Consider the following 19,690-nt stretch of genomic DNA (forward strand, 5'->3'; position numbering starts at 1 on the left):
TGGTTGCACATTAATGCTACACAAATAACATTTTTAAATTTGATTTTTGCTAATGTAAAATAGATGGTGTCTTAACTTAGGCAGTTGTACAGTACTTACCTAATGTTACAAAATGGAGCCTAGTAATGACAGGTGGTTTAAAAAGAAAAACCAAAGGGCTGTTATGATTCTGATGTTCTGCTAATTGCACATTAGCTTTATGTGCAAGACTGTTTTATTTTTAACAAGTAATGAATCTAGCTTGAAATAGTCATTTCTTTTCTGAAGGTCTGATGACCAAACTCCTTGAGGTAGAAACTAGATAATGGGAAAGTATTTTCAGGATTATACCGTAAATGAAAATAAAGATAACAGCTTTAGTCATTGTTTGTATGAACTATCAGAAAGGCATTATAGGGTTATGTTACAATTGTTAAATGAAGTTGCTGGAATGTCTTGCTAAGGATTTTATTCCCAGTCTTCTTTCTTTGGTGTGCGCTTTCCCTATCCACAGCCTCAGCTGTAACAGCATCCTCCTTCCAAGTAGTAGAAGAGGTTATGCTTGTGACCTAGTTGAGAGAAACTGTCAGAGGATTTGGGAGTTTAGATGACTTGCTATTCGTCTTTGGCAGGCATAATTCTGAGTAAAAATACTGCTTTGATTTGGTAAAGTTTAATTGGAAGCTATTGTGTATCATTTGGTTGTATTTCCTAAATATTTTTCTGTAAATTATGCATTTGTTTATACATGTCATTGATTACTTTGACTTTTTTAAATATGTAAAAGTGATGAAGAGCCAGTTACATTTGGAATTAAAAATGATGTATTCAGTATTCTGCCTGTTTGTCATGAATAATAAAATGCTTATCTTCTGTGCGTAACATGCCTTGCCTAAATCATTCTGAATGTTTTGAAACTTTCTGTGACCTGGTGAATGCATTCGAGAGAAGTTGAAGCTACATCTCTACTTTCTTTGTGGGGTGGTGCCACGGAGCAGTCCTTGCCATCTATTCCAGCAGCTGTGGAGCAGATTATATCTGTTGTGTGCCAAATCAAGTTTTACTTTTTAATGCTGTACAAATGGCACAGCGTTTCTGCGGGCTCACTTGTATAGCATGCTAGCATGAGATGCATGCCTCCCTCACCCTGCATCTGCTCTGTGCTGCCCTCTTACTTTTAACTCACACCTTAAAGGGAGCTAGGCCTCTTGTGGCATATAGGTAGGTATGCTTTATATACCGTTACTTGCAAAGTAACTGGCAGTTACTTTGGGAAATGTTTTGCATTATTTTTAAAGATGTACGTTGTGTATAGCTGAACATTTGAACTTTGTTAAAAAGATTGTGATGTTTTTCAAATGCTCTTGACATTTTACAGTATCCCTAAAAGCCTATCTGATATTTGTGGGAGTGGCTGTTCTTTCACAGAACAGAATCACAGAACTGTAGGGGGTTGGAAGGGACCTTGAAAGATCATTGGGTCCAACCCCCTTGCAAAGCAGGTTCCTCAGAGCAGGCTGCCCAGGTAGGCATCCAGATGGGCCTTGAATATCTCCAGAGAAGGAGACTCCACAACCTCTCTAGGCAGCCTGTTCCAGTGCTCCATCACCATCACCGTGAAGAAGTTCTTTCGCATGTCAGTGCAGAACTTCCTCTGTTCTATTTTGCGGCCATTGCCCCTTGTCCTATCTCCACAAACCACTGAGAAGAGGTTAGCTACGTCCTTCTGTCTGCCACCCCTCAGGTATTTGTACACATTGATAAGATCCCCTCTCAGTCTTCTCTTCTCCAGGCTGAACAGACCCAGGTCTCTCAGCCTTTCTTCACGGGGAAGATGCTCCGGGCCCCGTATCATCTTTGTGGTCCTCTGCTGCACTCTTTCCAGGAGGTCCCTGTCTTTTTTGTACCGGGGAGCCCAGAACTGGACACAGTACTCCAGGTGAGGCCTGACCAGGGCAGAGTAGAGGGGGAGGATCACCTCCCTTGACCTGCTGGCCATGCTCCTCTTAATGCACACCAGGATCTCATTAGCCCTCTTGGCCACCAGGGCACACTGCTGGCTCATGGTCAACCTGTTGTCCACCAGGACCCCCAGGTCCTTCTCCTCAGAGCTCCTCTCCAGCAGGTTGTCCTCCAGCCTGTACTGATACTTCCGGTTGTTCCTTCCCAGGTGCGGGACTCTACACTTACTCTTATTAAACCGCATCTGGTTTCTTCCTGCCCAAGACCCATGGATTTGTGTGCGTTGAGCCCACTCAGACACTCCTGAACCACTCTCACGTCTACCAGGGGGGAGCCCTCCATTTCCCAGACCCTTTGTCCTCTTGCCAGGGGCGAGGAGTCCCAGAGGAGTGTCCTGGAAGCAAAGACTGAAGCAAATAAAGCATTCAGTATCTCCACCTTCTCGGCGTCTTCTGTGACCAGGACACCCCCCTCGTTCAACAAGCGACCCACATTATCCCTAGTCTTCCTTTTGCTGTTTACATACTTGAAAAAACCCTTTTTATTATCCTTTATCTCTTTAGCAAGCCTCATCTCTAGGTGGGCTTCAGTCTTCCTCGTTGCATCCCTGCAGGCCCTGACAACATGTCTATACTCCTCCTGAGAGGACAGACCCATTTTCCACATTTCATAGACCTTCCTCTTCCTCTTGATCCTATTGATGAGCTCCTTGCTCATCCACACAGGTTTCCTGCCCCCCCCTCCCCAATTTCCTGTTCTTTGGGATGTACCGATCCTGAGCGTGCAAGAAGTGCTGCTTAAATGTAGCCCAGCTCTCACAAGCACCCTTGCCCTCAAGCAACCTTGTCCATGAGATATTCCCAAGCAGGTCCCGGAAGAGGTCAAAGTTGGCTCTTTGAAAGTCCAGGGTAGCAATCCTGCTTTTAGCCTTACTTCCTCTCCCTAGTTCCATCTGGAAGTCCACCATCTCATGGTTGCTGCATCCCAAGCTGCCCCCAGCCTTCACATCCCTAACAAGGCCATCACTGTTGGTAAGATCAAGGTCCAGGAGCACCCCCTGCCTCGCCGGCTCCTCCACCACCTGCATCAGAAAATTGTCTTCAATGCATTGTAGGAACTGTTTGGACTGCACGTGCCTGGCTGAGCTGCTTACCCAGTCTGGGTAATTGAAGTCCTCCATGAGGACCAGTACTCGTGATTGTGAGGCTACTAGCAGCTGCTTGTAGAAGGCCTCATCGACCTCCTCCTCCTGATCTGGTGACCTGTAGTAGACCCCCACCACCGTGTCTCCCATACCAGCCCACCCCTTAATTCTCACCCACAAGCTCTCCACTTGTCCTTCACCCTCCCCCAGGTGGAGCTGGGTACACTCTAATTGCTCCCTCACATAAAGGGCAACCCCCCACCCCCTGCCTATCTTTCCTAAAGAGGACATAGCCCTCCATGACAGCGTTCCAGTCATGCGAGCTGTCCCACCACATCTCAGTGATTGCAATGAGATTGTGGCCCCACGACCGAACACAGATCTCAAGCTCATTCTGTTTATTTCCCATGCTCCACGCATTGGTGTACAGGCACTTTAGGGAAGCAGCAGGTGCAGTTACCCCTGGGGGGATGCAAGAAGATACCGGACGGGGCATCGGGAATGCTACCTTCTCTGAGGAGCCCTTAGCCAGTCCTATGGGAGAGCTCAGAGGTTTTTCCCTGTCTTCAACAGTGACAGTAGTGACGACGTCCCCCAGCCCTTCTCTGTCACTTTTAGCTCCCCTCCCTACCCCCATCAAACCTAGTTTAAAGCCCTGGTAATCAGCCCAGAGAGCTTGCTCCCCAACACAGTTGCGCCCCACTGGCTCAGTTGGTGTCTGTCTGCAGCCCACGTACCCGGCCTCTCAAAGGACGGCCCAAGATCAAAATACCCAAATCCCTGATCCAGACACCACTCCCTCAGCCAGTCATTTACCTGTCCTGTTCTGCTCCTTCTATCTGCATCTAGTCACCCAGCGGGAGGACAGAGAAGAACACTACCTGCACTCCCAATCCCTTCAACAACCTCCCCAGGGATGCAAAATCCTTTTTAATATTCCTCATTTTTCTAATAGCAGCTTCCCAGGATCCAACCTGAATGACTACAAGAGGATAGTAGTCCTCTGGTTTAATGAGCTGTGGCAGAGCCTTCCTAATGTCTCTGACACGTGCCGCAGGAAGACAGCACACCTCTCTGCCTAGGTTATCTGGGCGGCAGTTGGGAGCCTCAGTGCCCCTCAGCAAGGAGTCCCCGATCACCAGAACTCTCCGCTCTTTTTTTTTGTGGCACAGGTTACAATGCGGTGTTCTGTCCACCCCTAATCCTTATGTTTTGTACTTCCCCCAATCTTGACTCTCTTCTCGGGATTGCTTCCCGGGTTCGGACTACTGTCCAGACCCTCAGCCTCTTCCGCAACCTCCCTGAGAGCCTCAAATCTATTTCCCAGGGACACCTGCACCCATGACAGCGCTCTCCTCCCTCTTGGCCCAGGTGGGCCTCCAGATTCTGGAGCTCCCCGCAGTCACCTGTCTGGACTGCCACTTCCCCCCTCGTGGGATCCACCTGGGTGCCCACATGAGCCCAGAGAGGCAGCATCACCTCTGTTTGGGTTGCCGCCTCGGACCGACTGCTGTGACGGGTGCCCACCATAGTGAGGTCTAGGTTCTCCTCCCTGCCCCGTGCAAACTGCCTGCACTAACTGCCAAGCCAGTCCTGTTAGCGCATCCTGTTTGCGGCGCTCCTGACCAAGCTCCTGACCATAACCATACAGTGAGATGTATCTTTGTTTAAGGAACTTATTATGCAGTATTACTCCCTAGAGTAGGACTACCTCTTGCTGATTTTGGTGCTCCTTTCTGACTGATGGGAACCCTATGCTATCTCCAGAGGGAACTGTGTCAGTCACAAGAAATTGTGGGCCTGAGAGAAAGAGTAAGACAATTAAGGATTCATCTAGCAAGAAAGGCAGATGGAAGGAAAAAGGTTTTACTGGTGATACGGGGTGGTGATTCAAGACTATTGAAATGGCAGGCCACTTACTGGATATTTGTAAGGGCCAGGAACCATAGCTATTTTGGTTTTCAGGCATATATTTATGTTTCAGTGTTCACTGCGTGTGTGAATATTTTTCAAGTTTGCAAATGAAAAGATAGGAAATGAAATATGAGTGTAAAGGATGACAAAGAACTCTTAGAAACTAAAAAGTGATCAACTCTTCCATAAAAGCAAACTTAAGGATGCGGAAGACTGTCTGACATTGCTTTTAATGACTGCAGAGGATTGTATGTATCCAATTTTGCAGTGTTAGAGGTGGCTTGTACCTAATTTGTTGCCCAGCATTGAATAGTACATACTTTATCCCGAAGAGGATGTTTCTTTCCAAGCTGTGGAATAGAGGATTGATTAGAGATGGAATCATCTTTTTTCTTACAAGTAGCTATCTTTTTATGTATTTGTATTTAAGGTTGAGTCAAACTCGAAATGCTTGGTCAGCTGATTTCAGCTGTTATCCAAAATTATGCTGAAAAGGTAAGAATATACACCGTAACTTAAGAAGATGGTTTTTATCTTAAATGTGTACACTTTTATATTTGGGTTACTTAATTTCATGTAGACCATTTTATTTGTGCATTCCAATTTTTAGTGTCATGTTCAATGTTGTTTTAAGGTCTTTAAGAAATAATCTGTTCGCTAGTCTACCTTAACATTTTCTTTTAACATTTCAATGCACAGTTCTTTTATAGGCTGATCTTCTAAGGAGCAAAATCTTAGTTTTGCAGGTTGTCAGTTTTCTCTGATGCTTCCTGCTTGTATTCCAGCATTCACAAACTGTGATTCTACTGACCAATTTCAGCTGTCTTGGTTAGAAAGGAGGACTTAATGACATTGCATCTTGTTAATGCTAGTGGCTGGATAGAAGAGGAAAAGCAAGTTTTGCTTCTTTTCCTGAGGGAAAGCACCATGCGCCATGTAGTATGGAGTCAGCCAGTGCTTCCTTTTATTCAAACATGACAGAAAACTGAGGGTGCAGTCAGGCTCAAGGGTGTGGAGCTGGGGAGGATGTTTAAACTGCCAAATATACTAACAGCCATACTACTTTGCTGAGCAACTTTTTGATTCTAAAGCTCTGTTTTTTATTGTGACATTTTCTTTGACAAGCCCAGTAATGACAGAAACAGTCATTTCCATGTGATGTGAAGAGTTTGTGATTTTTAGCTTAACTTCTCTTTGGATTTATTTAGGAGATGTTTTTATGGCGACAGTGCCTCTCAAAGAGAAATTCCGCTAAGCATGTTTCAGAGGCTGCGGAGGCTGCTTGTTTCTGATTAACCATGTTTGAGCTGCACTGACATCTGGTGGCTCTGTGCATGGTTCCTGGTAGGCATTTTCTAGGTATTTATTACATAAGTTTCTTTCAACTGATGATCTTGCTGTATGTGTTCAGAGAAAAAGTGAAATGTTAGATTAAACAGAGAAGGGGGGAAAAAAGTTATTTTAAGGGAGGTCTGATATAAAAATGTTTGCCAAATGGCTTCTCTAGATATATAGATATTTTATTTGCAGACTGGGTATGAAAAAGAACTTAGAAATGCTTGTTCCCATTAATGCCCAGTAAATTTCTATTTCTTAATTGTTTAGACACATTTGATAACCTCACTGTTTTGTCTCTGAGGTAATTTTTTTTTAAAAGAATAATAAACATTGTGAAACCAGAATCATGAAAATGCTTACCCAGCTCTGCACTGACTTTAGAGAGCCTTCTTGATTCCTGCAGATTTAATAAGAAGGTTTCTAGGACTACCATGTCTAGATCTGCATAATGAAGGAATTAAAATTGTGACTGCATTGTAATTTTTAGTGAGCAGTAAACATCAGGAATCCAACTGGGTGACCCTCGAGTATAACCAGACCTAGTTCTGTGAAATTATTATGCTGCAAATAAAAGGAAATGGAGTAAAAATGGGGTTTAAATGAGTTTATTTTTTTTTTTCTAATTTAAAGGAATACCAAGGTGTTGAGAGCAAAAACACTATTTGACAGACTTTGATTCCGATTAATTCTTTAGTGTTTAATCACCCTGATTTAATAGGAGTTTGAACTTAACACAAAATATATGATCAACCTTTTTAATTATGTTCATTTTCTTTAAAGCCATGGAACCATTGATCTCCTCTAATCTGACATTCCATAAAATGTGGAATTTCACTTACTTTTGCATTAAGCCAGTATTCCCCCTTTTGTCTCCAACAGTTCAGACCCTCGTTTCCCACCTTCAGACGATAAGCATGCTATTCTCCCCCTTGAAGCTGTTTTACTGTACAAATAGTATTAAAGAACTGTGATATGTCTCTTTTTGTCCAGCCACAGGAGTCAAGTCTAGGAGCCAGACAATTCTATGGGCAAGGGGAAACCTGTGCTCCAATTTCTGCTCAAATGAATTCTTAGGCATTTGTAGTTAAAACACTCCTTGATGAAGCAGCTAGGGGAGCAGACACTACGACTTCCATAATCTGATCATGTTCCCTGTGTTTTCCACCCTTTATTTTCCCTAATTAATTTTGCATCCTTTCTGCAAAGCAGGGCACCTCCAGCAAGAGAACTTGAATGACTGATAGCTCTGGGACTAAAGCACACACCTGAAAGAACTGAGGAAAAAAATCAACTTTGGTCTGATAGAGAGAATGAACTTTGTATTTTCTCCAGTTGGAATGAATGTACCAGCCTACTTTATAAAAGTTTATCCTCCTTATATGCTTTAAATGGTAAAACTTAAGTATGAGACAAATTAGGCTTCTAATTTCATGAGGAGCTAGAGGATGGAAGAACCACCTACCTGCAATGTAAGGAGGCTGAGGAAGGGGTGGCATCTCAGGTGCCTGTGCTCGGTGTTTCAGGTTGGCTGCTTTAGGCAGTTCTCCCTTCAGACTTATAAGTAATTTGGAGCGTGTCCTGAAACATCTGTGTTTTGTCATGGCTGTGGAGTCTGCTCTGACAGCCGGCTGTCTGAAGTTGGCTTGGTGTGTCATCTAAGTGGGTACTTCTACTGATGCAGTGTATTTTCCTGAGCTACGGCTACAGATAGCTTATTCAACGTAATGAGCAGTCATTCATAAAACAGGTAAGAAGATAATGCTCATTTTTCCTATAATGTGCACTGTTTACATCACTGGCTTAGATGTTAGGAGTTCCTAGAACAAATTCCTACTAAACCACAGCCACAACAAGTAAAAGCTCCTGCAGATTGTATGGCATTTTGAGAAAAAACATTTTCCCTTCTTACTGAAGCTGTGTAGCAGTGTGACAAGGTACTTGGGATGGACAGATGGGAGAGGGAATGGTTTTATAGTTTAGCTGCTAGGGCACAGAAATACAGGGGTTAAGATTTGTGCTCTAAAGCCTTGCTTCTGTGATCTGTTCATTAATTTATCCACAGTGAAATGGTTTTGAGAGGAAGGAATGAAAATACCTTATTGTTTTTATAGCTTGGTGATGGAAGGTATGGTTTTGGACACTCTCAAACCGAAAATGTCTCACGTTTCCTGGTTGTATGATTTAACAATTAAGCTGTTCTTTTGCATTTGCTACTGTCTTCTCTGGCAATTCTTGGAGGAAAAAAAGGCCAAAGAGCACTGTCCCATACTGTTTATATGGGGTGTTCTCTCAGAGTACTCTTATTGTAAATGTGGACCCCTAAGAGCTAGAAGGTAAGAAAAAACACCTGTTTTGAGTACTTGGCTCCTAAGGGACAGAAAAAGTCCCTGAGTTGGATTCTGCCTGGGTGTATGTGGGAGATAAGCACTGAGGTGCTGAGATTAAAATAATTCAGGACATGCTTAGTAGCATAGCTCCGAGTGCATGGGGAGTTGGGATATCAGACAGGAAGGCAGGTTGTGACTGCAGGGGCCTGCAGGTACAGCAGCTGCTGAACAAAGGTTTTTTAAATAACAAGTCTGAACCTGGACACTACCATTCTACCTAATGCCTGCTGTCAGGATTTATTAAACTTAGTCCATGCACCCAAATTCTGATGCTGTTAGTTTTCATCAGAAATATTCTGGTGTATTGTAAAAGTTAAACCTATTGCTTATTTTTTTTTTTTGTTTCCACCAAAAGTTGATGCTTTCTGTTATTTAAGGAGGATGGAAGTGGGATGGAACTACCTTGTACAACAAACAGTACAAGCTGGGGACCAACTGGCTGGAATGCAGCTCTGCAAAAAAAAACAAGTGGTGTGTATCCAGTATCAGGTGTTCGGGTTTCTGATGGACAACAGGCTGAATGAGCAGCATGGCTGCGTGGTGAGGTGAAGTCTGCCTCAGTACAGGGCTAGATCACTCTTCAAAGACCTAAACTGAAGTTAGAGAGAAAACAGACTCTTCATAGGCCACAGCATTTTGCAGAAGAAGGTTGAGGAACGATGGACGACAGTTTGCCTGGAGAGGCTCTGTATTTTCCATTCCTTGGATATCTCACGCCTTGACTGAATGAGGCCCTGGACAACCTGCCCTGGCTCTGAAGCTAGTCCTGCACTGAGCGGGGGTCAGACAAGTCTTTTCCAACCTTAGCTACTCATAACTATTATTTTCTTGGATTATGCACATTGTATAGTAGACATACCTGAACTAGTTCAGGTGATAGTTTGGGAAGGGATGGTTCCATTGTGGAAAGCTTGCACCAATCTGGGCAGTGGTGTTAGTGCTCCATACCAGACTTTGTACTGCATTCAGTCCAGGTAATGTATAGCAATGCACATACGTGCTTGATGACCTAGTGGAGATGTAGTATAGACACCTAACTTATCACCATGCCATTTTCTAGGAACAAATTTCATTTACTAGGGCTGTCAACACTAGGGTACCATCATAATGTGATTTAATGATGACAGACAAAATACTACAATACCCAAAACCACTTTCCCTGCTTTATTTCCTTCAATTTTGTGACTTTTCATATAATGGCTTTTTTTTTTTTTTTTTTTTTTTTTTTCCCAGCAGGTGCTTTATACAAGTATGTGTGCTTAGGAAGGTACATTTGGCTGAGCTAAATAGGGCTTATTAATAAACCAGGAGTTTGTTTATTCCATCCAGGCAGTAAGAATCTTAGGGCAAATTTCTGTCCCTTTCCACTTTTCAAGATGTTCTATACTCTGAATATTTTTCAACAAGCAGGGTTTTCAATTTAAGGCAATAGACATACCTGATATATTTCCTTGGTACTAATAACTCTTAATTTTGGAGTGGGTTACATTTGTAGAACATTAAAACATTGTTATATCTGTTACATGGTTATAAATAGAAAAAAATTTACTCGGTTTTTACTTTGAAATGTTTCATCAGAATGAAATTCATTTGTAAAAGAAAACTTTGTTGAAATCCATCAGATTAATGATGGTGCGAGTTAGCTGTGTTTTTTTAAAGGGGGCTATTTACTGTATTTCAAAGGTTTACTGTATGAAGTATAATAATATAATACATATAACTAGAAGTAATGGGAGGAAATTAAAAATAATTTAAACTTCCTGAAAATGAGTTCTATTAGACTGTAGAATAAGTTCCCAGGGGAAGCTGTAGAAGCCTCATTATATGGCTTATTTAAAACTAGATTAGATGAATTGCCTGAAAGGAACAAGCATAGGTTGTTTCCTGTGAGATTGAAGGAGGTGACCTCAGAGGTATATTTTGCTTCTGAAATATTTTATGCTGTGATGTGGTCCCTCTGGGAAAGATCTGTTCATTCTTATATGTGAATATTTTGTAGGTGCTCCCCTTTTTATAATACTTGGTTCATGGTTTGGATGGGTACGCAGGGGAGCCTGGAGGTTAATTTTGAAGCTGTGCTGTAAAAATCCAGATATATTTGTTGAGTCTGTTGTTCTCTGCCTCAGTGGCTATGTAGGTGTTTCATAGGAAGTGGAACAGTCCCAAAACAAAAGAATGTAGGAGACACACCTTAGAAGACATCTATAGCAGTGTTCAGAAAGCTCATCTCAGCAATAATAAGCCTTAGTTTAAATAATTTTTTGAGGTGGTTCTTAAAACAGAAACCACAGCTCTTCCAAATTTCCCTTTTATAAACTGAGCCTGGCTTGACAGTCATCTCTGTGTTTGGCTACTCTCACGAAATGGAATTTTACACGTTCTGAAATGGATGTGAAAGACTTAAGCTGGAATGTAACCATTTGAATTTGAGCTAATTACCATGGGCTTTTTAAATAAAATGGAAAGAAACAGACTTTTGTGTTATGTGATGCATCTCACTCCAAAGTAGATGTCTGAAATAGGTTGGGTGAATTGCTCCCCAAAAGCGTACACTTCTCTCTTGTGTCTGTCAGGGGAGCTCATGGTGTTTGCGATGACTGCAACATAAATGATCTCATCCTGATTAGACCCCTTACCTTCTTGTCCTGCTCGCATCAGGTCAAATCTAAACCATGCTGCTAGATTTGACAAAAAATTAATTTAAAATCAATTAGACAGTATGCTCTTCTACTTTTGCAAACCCTGGCAAAGAAAGCAACATTCCTGCAGGCCAAGAACCACCCAGCAATGTGCAGGAAATGGTTTCACATACATCAGTGACTGCCTGAGATGGCACTTTGATCTTCTTACCTGCTGTTCTGGGAAGAGCAGCATTGTACAGTTACACAGAATTTCTCTGTCCCATTCACATGGAAGCTCTTCAATGCTTTTTTTTTATTATTTTTATTTTATTTTTTTTATTTGATCCCTACATTAGTTTCCATTGAAAGCTCATAGGGCATGTATGATCTGAGCTGTCTTTATTTGTAATGTTTATGGAAATATACATTAGAAAGGAGACAGTTTCTTCTAGGGTGGCTTTAGAAAAGATTTTGTATTAAATAATGTTTAATGCTTTTTACAGCATTTTATCTCTCTTTTTTTTTTTTTTTTTTTTTTTTTTTTTTCAAATTGGAGTATAAACTCTCAAAATTACTAGAAGACCCATGGGCTGAAAATTTGCAGTACTCTAATGTGAATCCACAGTATCTGCTCCAAGTTATGATTTGATAGCTGATGCGAAAGGGAGTGTAGACTTTCGTTTAATTTTGGATCATCATGTCCTGGTGATTATGGCATGCTATTATTTTTGCCCCTGTCAAAATCAATGAGCAGTTAAACAATTAATGGGCTTAGCTGAACAGAGATGCTGAAAACACGAGGTTAATGATGAAGAGCTGGATCAGGCACACGAGTGTTTCAAAGAAGATTTAAAGAGGGGGGAAATTAAGTTGTTGAAAATAAAATTTTCTAGTGTGTTCATTAAGTTTACAAAATAATTGCAGTGCTTTCAACAAGAGAAAACTGTTTATGGTACATTTAGATGACGACTATGTTTTTTAAATTCTTACTTGGAATGTATTTTTTTTATTATTATTATTTTTGCAAATAATTATTAAACTTCAGTCCTGTAATACAAAATTATCTTCCTCACCAGATGGTATATTGTCACCTGTTATGGCACTGAAGTGACCATTCACACATGGCAAATGGGAGTCCACAAACAAATTTCTTTAAAATCACCATTAGATTTTGCCACTTCTGATGATGCTAGTAGATGACCTTTCAGAGCTTTCTTTGACCAACTATCTTCTCCCCCTAATAACTGTTTTCTTGTTTTCCTTTATCTTAGAGGGGATTCCATTTGTTATCTCCAAAGGTGCTGTGAAATTTTCAGTTCCTCTCAGGAGATATTTGTAGAGTTTTTCAGTTTGTGTTACGTACCGCTCTGTTTTTCTCTGCCTGCTTGGGCTCCTTGAGGATTGTGCATATAAAACTGAGTAACAAGACAGATAAAATAGTGTACTGATCAGAATGACTGTGAAATTACAAACGTGGGGGGCACCTATGAATATCACTGTAGGCTGGAGATGATACTGTATCCACAACCCATTTTTGGCCTTATTTAATCGGAAAAAAAAATTGAAAGAATGACTCGACTAAGTAAGAGACTGAAAAAGCATGCTGGACAGGTAGCACAATGTTCCTATTTCACCAAAATACGGTTGGCCACCAGGTGGAGACTTTTCATTAACTATTCCTGAAATGAAGATACAAAAGACAAAAGAAGTTATCAGTGTAAGAAGCCATTTGCACAAAAATAAAATAATCCCATTTATTTTTCAGTTCTTCTTATAGATAATTCTTGCAGTGAAAAGTTTCCCTAGGTGATCTGAGGAGGCTAAGTCTTAATTCTGTGGGGAAAAAAAGAAGCATATAGTGTAAGATTTAGCAACATAATGCTGAATTGTTTTATGAAATGATGGAATTTGCTGAAATTAAATATGTTCCATCTGCCTGATTTTGCTTTTTAAGTGGCAGGGAATTGACCAATCTTGAATTATTTTCATTTAAAATGACCTAGTTATGAAAACTCTTTGGCCTTTGGAATTTGCAGCAAGTTTAAATAACATTTATCTTTGTGTAGCATAGTTAATAGCAAAGACATAATTGCATGCTTTTCTGTAAGTGGAAGTCCTTAAATGCACATACTAATAGGCAGCATCATCTATAACAATCTGCAAATTTATGGAGGAAATTGGTTTTCCAAGCTATTTATTTATTAATATGGAGGAGAATAATACTAAATTGGAATTCCACCATTTTTCTTTCTATTTTTATGCAATGAATAGGACTTGTTGCCCTGTAACTAATCTGTCTGTGGAGTTTCAGCAATGGGGCAGGAGGATGAAACTTCTCTGTTCCTCTCCGATCAGCAGTAATACCATTTTTCAGCTATGGACTGCTTAGTTGGAAAAGGATGAGAAGTGAGTAAATGTGGATGCTGAGTGGAAGTGAATGAAGGGAATGAAGGGTAAAACTGTGAATCAGATGACTTTGTTTGCGCTGAAGATTAGCCAGAAAAATGAAGATGAGGTGATCTTGGATTTAAAAAAAAATCTGTATAGACATAGTATGAATGGGTGCATGGGAAAGAGTGATGTGAAACAGTGAAAGCTGCAGGCATGTAAGGAATGAGGCTCTAGCAAGAATGGAAAGCAGAGGGATCTCTTTGGAGTTACAGCTCTGTGTGGCTATTATACATTACAATGTGGTTATTTTTTATTTCCAGCTTTTCATCCTGAAGAAATGTAGGCTTGGCATCCCTTCTTTCTCCCATTGGTTCCTGTGGCATATCTCACCAGAAGATACTTTTAAAAACTGTTCATTCAAAAGAAAGAGTAAGTGGAGTTAAGGCTCAAGACAGGGCCAGTGACGTCTGCTTTGGGCCCGGGGACAAGACAAATGTTTGGCTGTAGCAGAGGGAGGGAGTTGTGGAATGGAAGGATGTGAACTGGAAGTAAAAAGGTGATGCCACGGAGGTTCTCGCTACCTGTTGCTGGTTGTAGGGAAAATGTCTTCCATTCTTCCCTTTCCCATCTTCTCAGGGATGCTGCTACACTACATCTAACTCCTTCCTTCGTTCAAGTATTATGTGCCGCTACATAATGACAACAAGCGTGAATTTACCCTACAGTTTCAAAAGAAGGAAAAATTAAAGTGAAGTCCACAAATATTAGAAATCCAGTTTTAAAGATCCCAAAGGACTTTTATGATTAACTGGTTTGATTTCTGGTGTGTAGTTCCTGGGAAATTAAAGAATTTGCTACAGATTTTGAGTGCCTCTTGATGGGGTACGAAAACTGCAATTATTTTAAAATTGTAAATATGTACCTGCTAGGTTCTGCTATAGGGTTGCTACTGCATCTAAATATGATGCTAGGTGGCAATTTTCCCTTGTGTGCTGTTGACAAAACTGGAATGCCTTAAGGCAAGTAGGTCTGGATGGGCTTTCAGTTTTCAGCATTTTGTGCTGTACAACACTAAGGACTTTTTTTCCCTGTTATCCATATCAATCTCATAATTTTTGCTTGAGATACAGAATGACTTTTGAAAGGTATTTCATGCAGTTATCAGATGACATCACTCAGTGTAGTCAATTGGCCATCTGCTATTAGAAAGGTATGCTTTTATTTTTATTATGAATTTATCTTTTTTTAAAAAAACAAAAACAAAAACAAAACCAAAAGACACACACACTCACAAAAATTCTAACCGTTTCTTTGGTGCTTTGCAGTGTGGCTTTTTAAGGACTTATTTGTGAATCGTGAATGCTTAGAAAAATAACCAAAGACTTTTAAAATAGGAGCGGAGCTATGTAGCTAATGATAAAACAATGTGCTGTTTGTACATGAATGATATATAACACACTAAGGGCAGGTTCTCCTGCTTTTATTATTCTTTATCAGTATCTTAAGAGTGGGTCACTTGTGCAGCAAGATAATTCAACATGGTTATAAGGAGAAGAATTTACCCCTTAAAAATAAAGATCCAAAAATAGCCTGATTTCCCTCATAATGTTGTAACTGAAAAGCAATTCCTTTGGTGCCAGTGTTGGTGTGAAATTTTAAGTGAGGGAAAGCCTGTGCTCACAACTATAGGGTTCATCTTCTTACCAATTTTAGCTTTAAGAAACTTTCTATGGTGGTGCAATTCACAGTTCTTCAAGGTGAGTTTTTTACTCTTAGGAAATTCAGGTTTGGATGTTATGAAAATGTTCTTCAACAAGATGGTGGTCGGGCACTGGGACAGGCTCCCCAGGGCAGTGGTCACAGCACTCAGCCTGCTGGAGTTCAAGAAGCATTTGGACAGCGCTCTCAGACACGTGGTCTGATTTTGGATGGTCCTGTACAGAGGCAGGTGTTGGACACCATGATCCCTGTGGGCTCCTTCCAACTCAGGATATTCTGTGATTCAATGATACTCTTAAAAACTGAGATTTCATTTCTAAAAGGAGACAGTTATATAATCTGCAGGTTGAGTTGGCTGTCTTACTCTTTTCCCCTCTTTTTAAATTCTCGCTATTTGCTTCTGTGTATATCAGAGGAAAAGACTTTCAACGGGTTCTGTAAAGGGCAGTGAGATTGGAAGAGCTTATTTAATGATTGGACAGTACGCTTAAGCCAAAGAAGAGCATTAATTGCAGCAAAATATTAAACCACTTATTGAGATTATTTTTTTAAATATAGCTTTTGAGATTTGTTGAAATAAATCAGAATAACACAGACTGTCATTGACATTATTTGCATTTGATGAATGCGTGTGCTGGCCTAAGCTGCTGAACTATTCAGGCTGAAGGTTTCCACCATTGTCCTTGTTGCTGTAGATATCACAGAGGAGAAGATTAAGAGCATTATAACTTTAACATAAAATTCAGAAATATTATAATAGGAAAAGATAGTCTATGTACAACAAAAGGCAAATTTGCATAGACTTACTTTTATCCAAACATTTGACCTCCAGCTTAGATGGCTTAAAAAGAAAGAAGAAAAACCTGTACCCATTTGTCTTCTTGCAGTAATCTGAAAGTTAACACATTGAGAAACATTTCTCACTAAGTCTGAAATGGATATGCCAATTATTTTTTAATTAAAATGTGCATTTCTCATACCAGTGCTGTAATGGCCAACTGACCATCCTATTGGAAAATAATAATATTTTGCATGTATTCATCTTTCTTAATTCAAAGATCTACAAATTGCTTTTCTCAGTTGTTTCATCATTCAGTCCTTGCACTAGCTTGCTCTTTAAGCAACTTTGAGTTTGAACTGTCATCACAGATCTTGATAGCTCTGTCTCTGGTTGTAACTTGGATTCTGTGTTCCAGCAAGTCCTCTTGACCTGGCTCTTTAAACCTTTTGGAGGTTCTAACACTGTTCTTACTGTAGCTTCCTCACAGCTGTTGATGATTTTATCCTGCTGTCCTTTAGGAGAAGAACATTTATCATTCCTTCATTCACTAGACCACTCCTCTCTTTATTCAAAGACTTAAAATTTGATTTTTTGACACACGTACTAGAACTGAGTCAATATGAACTACATGAAAAGGAGATTGTAAATCTGAATTACCTCAAAAGTCTTGAAGTATAGCAGTCTACCACTTAAAATAGATAACATCTCTCTTGTTTTAATGAATTGTCTGATACCAAATGAAGAATTGGTAACTGTGGAAATTGCTTTCACCTGCGCAGATTTTGTCATCAGCGGCTAGAGGCACCCAAGCAGAAAGGGGTCAAAGGCATTTTCAGGACATTTATTATCTTCACTATTATTAATTAAAAATTTCAATTGCAAAATGATGTGTCCATTTTTATTTAATTTTTTATATCCCAATAATGGGACTATTTGTCTCAAGAAGGGACTGTATTAAGTAAGGTGGGTCTACAGGAGTCTGTAGTTAAAAATACTCAGACAACACTTCACAGTCATCTTCCCTACCCACAAAATTGGATCTGCAGGGATTTGAATGTGCTCACCGCATTTCAATCTCTCTTTATTTGAATCCATTATGTATTTTATATTTCTTATTCTGACAAAACAATCAAACAGAATAGCAATGACATATTTAAGGCTGGTTATAGTAACGTTTAAGGCAGTAGAAAAAAGTGAGATGGTCTGGTTACTAAATCATTCTAATAAAGGACAGCATTGCTTAGTTTTATTTTACAGTCTCCTGAACAATAACAATGGTAGCTTCTCCACTATTTTCATTTTTAGTCAAAGCAACTGGAGAATAAGATGGGAAAAACATCAGAAGTATTGAAATAATTATGCTAATATTTGAAACAATGATTTGCAAGTCATTGTTATATAAGAAATGTTTCCTTCTTTTTCTGATTTTGTTGTTGTTGTTTTTTTTTAATATGAAACATCTATCAAGTAAACAGGAAAGGAAAACTGTCTTTTCTGAGTGGTTTCATTTCCAGTGTTTCTTTGGCGTCCCCTCAAGGGTCAGACTCAATAAACAGCTGTGCACTATGTGTGAATAAAATCAATGTTGCAGAACTGCATAGCACACCAGCAAAAAAGGGTTTTAATTCTTTTCTCTTTGAGTGTAACTGGGACACTTATGAGTTTAACTTTTCCTATTCCAGTATTTACTCTCGGTGCTTGCACCAACGAAGAATTCAAAACAAGAAACAGCTGGAGCCTTTTCTTTACACTTCACCTGCTATTCACATCAATAACCCTTCAAAACACAAATGTGCTGGCAACTCGCACACAATTTTCACTGCACCCACTTTTGTATGGAAAAGAAAAGTAACTTCATCATCTCACTTGGAATAATAAATATCAGAAATCTGCATGACACCATTTTCTATGAAGGCTCTTATTTCCTACATTAAAGGACAAAATGACTTGCACAGGAAGGATATTCAGATCTATAAAGACACATATATATGCTTCATTTATCTGCATGAATATATATACTTTTTTTGTTTGTTTGTTTCCTTGGATCATAAAGAGCAGGATAAACCTTGTTATTAGGCATGAGATGTTGCAAGCAACATCTATGCAGGCAGAGGGTGTTTTGTAAATGAGTTTGTTCTTCCTGAATGGGTGCAAGGCATTTCTTGGGCTTGGCTGGAGATGACTGCAGCACACTTGGCTGTGAGGGCAGCATTTGGTCTGTAAGAATTGTCCATCTATGTTGGGTAGAAGTGCCTTTGGGTAAAGCAGTAGCAGAGAGAAGGAGAATGGTAAGAATGGTAGGTAAGAATACTTACAGCATACTAAAAATGTTTTTGATTGCTCCATCTTCTTGTAGCAGCAAAGATGTCCAGGGGTTCCTGCAAGCACCCAGATCTTTGGTTGCATGTTTGGGCTCCCTGAATGGCTGTAAATATGTACTGTTTATAAGGACACTATGGCCATTTTGGAATAGATCTCCGGCAGTTCAGATTTCATACAGCTTGTGATAGTGTACTGGCTTGTTCAGTGTAAATGTATCCTACAGGGTCTGCAGTGAGCAGTCGTAGAAAATACAAGGATAAGAGAAGAGATTGCACTACGTCAATTTTTGTTAGCAGAGGTAATAAAAAATACTGGCTATATACCTGGTTTTCATATAGGTCTCTACATTGCTTCTCAGGTAGTTGCCTGCGGAGGCCTTGAGAGTGGGGCAAGGACACAGAGGCAGATGGATGATGGAGTGTTGCAAATCCTCACAGATTGACTTGGGGAGATTTCAGTGTCAGAACAGATCCCATATTTCATTGTATGCCTGGCTAGCTTGCAAACATGGGCTGAACGAGCCTTCCTTGATCATCAGATTTGTCTTTTGGCTGTTTCAAGTCATCCAAAGAAATGACAATGTTTTTTTTACTGATCTTGCTGATGTCTTCCTAGTGTTACAAGCAATGTCTTCTCTTCCAGTTCCCATAAGCTCTAATGTAACTTCAGTTACACAAGAAGACCTTTTTTTTTAGGTCCGTGGAAACTTTTCAGGGATTTTCTGCAAGTCTAACAATATTATTTCCTTTGCACACCTGTCTAAATAGTTTATATGGAGTAATAGTTTCTCTATTCTTTGTCTCAAAACAAAACCTGGGATAATGGTGTTTTCGTGTCTTGTGGTTAAGATCTGTAAGTAGAACATATTCACATTCCTGTACATGTCATGATACAGGATATAACTTGTCCTACACGTAAATTGTAAAATAGGAAGGGTGAGTTGTTTTGTGACATAAGGTAGTTCTGAAAACTAAGCTGCAAGACAGGGTTCTGACCTCCCGTTAACATCTCTGGGTGGGGATGGAGGGGAGGAATGGGGCAGATCTGTGGCATAGCCATTCAGGTGTTGTTCTGGTGTGTTTGGGATGGCAGTAGCCTTCCCTCAGCTGCCTCTGTAGTGCTGTGCTCTGTG

General features: G+C 40.2%; 1 long non-coding RNA gene across 1 annotated transcript in view; it reads left to right on the top strand.

Annotated features, from left to right (window-relative positions):
* Positions 1 to 1,109: 1,109 nt before the first annotated feature.
* LOC118163746 overlaps positions 1,110 to 19,690 on the top strand; it is a 33,566-nt gene continuing 14,985 nt past the window's right edge. Inside the window, exon 1 of the long non-coding RNA XR_004749171.1 lies at positions 1,110 to 1,200. This is a non-coding gene — a long non-coding RNA (uncharacterized LOC118163746). The remainder of the gene's footprint in view (positions 1,201 to 19,690) is intronic.

This window comes from Oxyura jamaicensis, chromosome 3 (assembly GCF_011077185.1).
Source record: "Oxyura jamaicensis isolate SHBP4307 breed ruddy duck chromosome 3, BPBGC_Ojam_1.0, whole genome shotgun sequence".
Lineage (NCBI taxonomy): Eukaryota > Metazoa > Chordata > Aves > Anseriformes > Anatidae > Oxyura > Oxyura jamaicensis.